This window comes from Triticum dicoccoides, chromosome 5A (assembly GCF_002162155.2).
Source record: "Triticum dicoccoides isolate Atlit2015 ecotype Zavitan chromosome 5A, WEW_v2.0, whole genome shotgun sequence".
NCBI lineage: Eukaryota > Viridiplantae > Streptophyta > Magnoliopsida > Poales > Poaceae > Triticum > Triticum dicoccoides.
This window is the reverse complement of record NC_041388.1, coordinates 560252617-560259481: the sequence shown is the minus strand read 5'-3', so window position 1 is coordinate 560259481 and position 6865 is coordinate 560252617. Positions and strand designations below refer to the sequence as shown.

Genomic DNA, 6865 nt, shown 5'->3' with positions numbered 1-6865 from the left:
TTCCTTGTCCGACTCTTATAGAACTTTTTATTTTTTGCCATGTTCATATGTTTATTAGATAAAAATGACTATAATATTGTGGGAGCAAGCCAGAACAAAAAAATGGAGAAAATACAAGAATGTAACATTCAACGGTATGAGTACCTTTCACGAACTTCGGGAAGGAAACACCCCCCATGAGCATGAATTTCCATTTGCCAGACAATTTCCCAAGCGACAGACAATTTCTCTAAAACATGTATGATTGGACAAGGAGGTTTTGGCAAAGCATACAAGGTAACTCGTTTGTCAACTACCTATTATGTATTCTAAAATCGTTAGAATTTTTTGGTTTGTCTAACAAAACTAAATCAATATTTTACCTTAAAATTCTCTAGGGAATGTTGGGTGGTCAAGAAGTTGCTATCAAGAGGCTAAGTAAGGATTCTCAACAAGGAACAGAGGAGTTTAAGAATGAAGTTATTCTAATTGCCAAATTACAGCATAGAAACTTGGTACGACTTCTTGGGTGTTGTGGGGAGCGGGATGAAAAGTTGCTGATTTATGAGTATCTACCTAACAAGAGCCTAGATGCTACCCTTTTTGGTGCATATTGCGAAACACAACATAATTCCCTTAAACAGCTAAAAAATTTGTTTTATTTTTCTTACGTCTGCTTCTCTTTACAGATGATTCAAGTAAAATGTTGTTGGATTGGGCAACACGATTTAATATCATTAAAGGGGTCGCTAGGGGACTTCTCTACCTCCACTAGGATTCAAGACTAACTATAATTCACCGAGATCTCAAAGCTGGAAATGTTTTGCTAGATGTGGATATGAAACCTAAAGTAGCAGATTTTGGTATGGCGGGGATCTTTGGTGATAATCAACAAAATGCAAATACTCAACGCGTTGTCGGAACATAGTGAGTACAATGGAAAACTAATGTTAATTCTGAATAATTAGCCTCCCATTTAATAACTAATATAATTGATCAACAGTGGTTACATGGCTCATGAGTATTCAATGGAAGGTGTTTTCTCTACCAGTCTGACGTCTACAGCTTTGGCGTGTTACTGCTGGAGGTTGTAACTGGAATACGGAGAAGCTCCTATAGTGAAACCACGGGCTTCCCTAGTCTCACTGTCTATGTGAGTATGCGCAAGGCTTATCTCGTGTTCTATTATTTAATGCAAGTGGACCAATTTTTGAAGTGTTTTTAGTTTGGCAAAGAAATTAATAGTTATATGTTCTTGGTTTTTCCAGTCATGGAATATGTGGAAGGAAGGGAAGACCGATGATTTGTTGGACTCAGCTATTATGGATACTTGTTCACCGGATGAAGTTTTGCTTTGTGTCCATGTAGGACTCTTGTGTGTCCAGGAGAACCCAGCTGACAGACCACGTATGTCATATGTTGTGTTTGTCCTAGAGAATGGAAGCACCACACTTCCAACCCCGAATCGCCCCGCCTACTTTGCACGACAAAGTTCTCATATTGAGCAAATCAGAAATTATTTTCAAACTTCTGTGAATAGGTTTATACTTACGGAGATAGAGGGGCGATGAGATAATATTTGTTTTATTTCTAGATATATTGAAATATTCTTGGAACATCAACTTCATATTAGTGCACACCATACACATTTTGGAAAAAAAATGTATTGCACACTATCAAAAGGATTATGCTTTGTTTAGAAGTCATTACCAATGAATGTGTTTCTATTCTGGTTTTGGCATCGACAGCAGTCTCGGTAGGAAAAACAAGATAGTAAGATGTACCTAAAGTACAATTCAATATGTGAAGAAAAAGAAATTCAATGAGAGTGACTACTATACATCGGATATACGTAATTTTGTGGTGCTCCAAACAAAGGTGCTCAGGCACTGACACACACAAAAAAGATCAAGGTGCACCATCCTGTAGAAGTAAGGCAAGCATGTTGACTGCCGTAAGTGCATGTGTTCGCATGCAGCTTTGGAGTCTGCGAGCCATTCAGAATGACCATCCAGTGAATTTCCATCTGATCATCAGAAGCAACTCTGAAAAGGTAACACAAAGCCTGGTTCGAACACTTCATTCGAATTCACAAAGGGGACACAGTAATAAAATGGTGATGTACACAGATTAACTACAATTGTTAAACCACAGTAGATTGATGCTTCTACGGAAATTCGAAGATCGCGAGCACAAATCTTCATCGCAAACACGCACTTAACATGACAGATTTTGATCATTGATTAGAGGTTCACTTTGGTTTTGGCGTGGTAAGTTTACCTGCCACTCTGGCGTGTCAACTCTCGGTCACATCCTCGTGCCAGAAGCAGAAAATCAACTATAGTTGTCGGCCAACAAGATCACATACAGAGAGGACTGCATATGTTTCCATCTCCCAATACGCCAGCACACTGTCCAAAAAGCAGATACAATGATAGAGAGAGCAAATCGTCAAGGCCACACCAAAGCTGGGTTTAAAGATCAAATTCCTCTTACTCGTTTAAGTACTAGCTAGATTTAGAGGGTATACATATCACAGTTTGCAATTTAAGAAAATGATTTTATTTCTAGCAAGATTGAGAAAAAGGGTTTCCCCCGCTTTATAAATAAAGCAACAATCACCGAGCAAGTCGATACAAACACACACCCCACACCAACACAACACACACAGCCAAGGCAGATACAAGGACGCTGAAAACAACAACATCACCCCAAACTACTCCAAGCAAACAACGATAACACCCTAAGCACTACTATGAAGTTGTCGGAGCCCTCAACCGTGGAAGAATCACCACGATGAGGAGAAGTCGTGCATGACGAACAATGGGCTCCAAGGCGGTGCCTTCAAGAAAGGAACGACGCCAGATCGCCGCCACCGCCCAATCCAAGGATTAGGGTTTCCCCCAGAGCACCACGGTGACAAGCAAGATACCGCGACGACGCCTTCAAGAAGGGAACGACGCTGGAACGCTGTCATCGCCGGCCTGACAAGACAGAGCGGGTTTTCACCCTGGCCAACACTCACCGTCACCAAATTGGGGTACGGACAACCGCGCCACCACCATTGAACGACACACCCCGGCCACCATGCCGCCCACACGCCATGGTGACCGGACAGCGCCCGAGCCACGTGCTACGCCCACAAGCACCCCGGCTCCCACCAGCAGGGCCGCCGCCCAAGCATCCGAGCCCCATCCTCGACCATGGACACACAGTACCGACACGACCGACCGGAGAGGAGCAGACTTTCCACCCCAAAGCAGAAACCTTGGCAGGGTTGGTGGCCTCGGCGGCCAGATCTGGGCCAGAGGAACTCCGGCCGCCACAGAGCAGCCGCCAGATGCAACGGAGGGGAACCCCTGCCCCCTACCCGAAGTCCACAGCCACCTCCGGCAAGCCCACCGGCACACCAACACCTCACCATGGAACCACCCCTGCCTGTCGCGCCCGTCCCTGAGTCTGTAGGGGAGGAAGGAAGCTCACCTGAGAAAGCCGAAGACAACCACACGCCGGAGCAAGTCCCGCCGGTGCCGCGAGCAGACCGGCCGACCACGGGCTGCAGCCACGCCGCTGCAAGCCACCTACACGCAGGTCCCAGGAGGACCTCCGCCGCCACCCCGCGACGCCCGCCGCCACCGGGGACCAAATCCGCGAGGATCTGGCCAGGAGCGCGCCAGCCCGCCACCGCCCGATCTGGCCCTGCCGCAACCGCCACGCCGCAAGCACCCACCAAGACGTCGCCGAGCCGCCACCAGGGACCTACGACGCCATCCCGACGGATCGCCGCCGCGCCGCTCGCCCCCGCCATAGGCCAGCGCCCCCGCATGCGAAGCCGTCCCGCGCCGGCCATGGACCACGGGCTGAGGGGAGAAGAAGGCCCCGCCGCCGCCCCAGTCGGCCAGGCTTCGCCCGGCGGCCCCGCTGGGCGGCGGCGAGGGAGGCGGGCAGTGGATGGGGAGGAGGGGACGGCGATTTAGGGTTCCCCTCGGGGCGCTCGCGGGAGCGCCGCGAGAGGGGCAGAACTCTGATTCCCCTTTCTAGCAAGATCCAACGCATCGGGGCGGCCCATAGCAGCCGGGCCGATATCACTTAATATTTCAGTCGCTAGCCTGACTGGTAAGCAAGTGACGATGGCATCCCAACTCCGACTTGAACAGCTGAGATGTCGACTCCATCCAACGCAAACTTAACCACTCCATGTTAATCTACCACATATAACTCCAAAAAACTTTGCATCATTGAATTATCTTATTCGACATGTGGATAGATGCTGGAACAAGTCGTCAGAGCATTTTTATTTATTTTTTTGCTTGTGACCCAAGGCTCGATGCAAGCTAATCATGGTGCGGCATCAATAGCCTACTGGCTAGAGATTGATTGGCCATTGAACATGCCCTACGACTGGCTTGTCCCTAGCAAGCCAATCTCTAGTGGAACCATCATCATTGTTAGAGTTGTGTCGAATATCGTGTATAAGGTTTGTTACAGTTGGACTCTGAGTAGTATTGTGTTTAGATAGGATATGGAGTCGTGTCCTAATAGGACACTTGTATCCTAGGCCTCTCATATATAGCGGGGCTAGACACACGATGTAACTTATGATAACATAATAGCACAGGCACGCAAGGGGGAGCCAGCGGCGTGTGCCGGCGCCCGGGTGGCCGGTGTGTGGTATTGTGACGGTGTCACGGGAGGAGCGCCCGTAGTCAGGCCTCGGGGATGTAACCATATCGGTGAATCTCGTTAACAAATCTCGGTGTCGTACTCATGTGATTGTTTGGTCCTCGGATGATTGACAGTATGCCTCGGATTTATTCTAACAAGTGGTATCAGAGCTAGGTTAGGAGGCAGACTCGTTGGTCTGGAGGATGAATCTAAGTGTTGCGTTGGATCGTGATTATCAACGGCTTCGCACCCGACAATAGAGCTGGCGAAAGCAGACGGAGAGTCGGGACTCGGGAGATAGGAAGCGACAATACGAGGGATTCAAGTCGGCGGCGGATTGTTTCAGCTATCAGCAGGCAGCGATCCAGACTGATCTCGGCGAGTTCGGCGAAAGTCTCGGAAGCGTGTGACGAATATAGATGTGTACAACCTCAGCGGTGGGCGTGGCTCGGCGTGAGACGCGTGCAGGCGGTGGTTGGGCACCGGCAAACAGCGGCAAGAGCGACTGCTCGATCGGAGTAGCGGCCAGCGGCTGGGCCGTAATGTCCGGAGACCTAGGCCCATGTATGCCATGGGTTGTGGTTGCTAGGCGTGAATAGGCTCGAAGTGCTGGTGTGCCGAACGGCCATGCATAAGGTAAGTGCACACATGGTGTTGAGACAGCTGAAGCTCTGGAGTATGGATCGTGATATTTGTTTGACAAGAAAAAAGACACGAAGACTAGTCAAGACCGGGATGCTATCATGAAAGAAATAGAGAAGCTCGTTCAACAGCTATGTACGTGTGGTCAATTAGGAGCTGGGCTTGCTTTGTTAATCTCCTTTGGTGTTCACGCGGGAAGGCTATGAAGGATTGTGCTTTGGGTTTTCTTTGCTGGTACACTTTTGTGTATGGATGGCGTTGGTTATGGTGAAGGCTTGAGGAGTCTGGAGCGTGTCGTTGCAGTCGGACAAGTTCGGCTGGGTTGGACTAGGCAGTCTGATGGATCGACGTGAGTCGGTTGGTACAGAAGACGGTGGTGGGATCGGCGATGACGACATAGGAGCGTGATGCTGATGGTGACCGACTTCTGGGCGTGGAAACACGTGACGCGGGCCCCAAGGGCTTGTGTGGCTTCAACAAGACTATGACGCGGGGTTGATTCAAGACGGTGCACATGAGAGCTTGAAGTCGATGGGGCGCGAGGGCGGACTGATCATCTACCATGGAGTCATGTTGAAGGTGAAGCTGGATTGAGGGTCTACGGTGTAAGGATCCAGAGAATCGAAGCCTATTCAGCGGGGAAAAGCGAGTGACATGCAGTTTGGACTGGAGCCCAGTGGTCTGATGGAAGCGTGAAACTCGCCATCGGTCGGTGATGATCGGTGGTACTCTACAGTGGGGGTTGAGTGGTGTGGGTCCGCGATCCTTGAGACTCGACCGGGACAGTGGAGGCTCGACACGGTAATAGCGGCGAGGCGTGCGGTATGCATGAACATGGAGACGGGCCAGGGCTCTGGTGGTCATACATGTGGTGAGACAACTGCGAATTTGACTCGGAATGATTACAAGCAGCGGTGAAATTTCTTCAAGTTTTAGACAAGAGGTTAAGAAAGGAGCGGTGATGTTGAATTCAGGTAACTCGTATGTGTGACTCCTAATATGTGACTTGTTCATTTTCACGCAGGTCGGTGATCAGTGTGTGATAACGTTGGACGGATACTCTGAAAGTTAGGAGCGCAAACTAGAGTATTATGAAACTTAATTTTGCTCGAGTGTTGACAGTGGTCAAGAAAAGAAGGGACTACAAGTTGTAGGTGGAGTCATATGGAGTCTTTTGAGTAACAGAGGTACTCACGGGATAAGCTCAAGTCCAATGTACATGGAAGTTTGACGCATTGACGAATTCAAGGTGGTGGAGAATATTCGTCAAGATGGAGTTTGTTAGAGTTGTGTCGAATATTGTGTACAAGGTAGGTTGCTCTGAGTAGTATTGTGTTTAGATAGGATATGGAGTCGTGTCCTAGTAGGACACTTATATCCTAGGCCTCTCATATATAGCGGGGATAGACACATGATGTAGCATATGCCAACATAATAGCACAGGCACGCAAGGGGGAGCCGGCGGCGTGTGCCAGCGGCCGGGTGGCCGGTGTGCGATATTGTGACAGTGTCACCGGGAGAAGCGCCCGTAGTCAGGCCTTGGGGATTTAGCCATATTGATGAATCTCGTTAACAAATC

At 49.1% G+C, this 6865-nt stretch overlaps 1 pseudogene; it reads left to right on the top strand.

Annotated features, from left to right (window-relative positions):
- LOC119297871 overlaps positions 1-1550 on the top strand; it is a 9826-nt pseudogene extending 8276 nt beyond the window's left edge.
- Positions 1551-6865: the final 5315 nt, after the last annotated feature.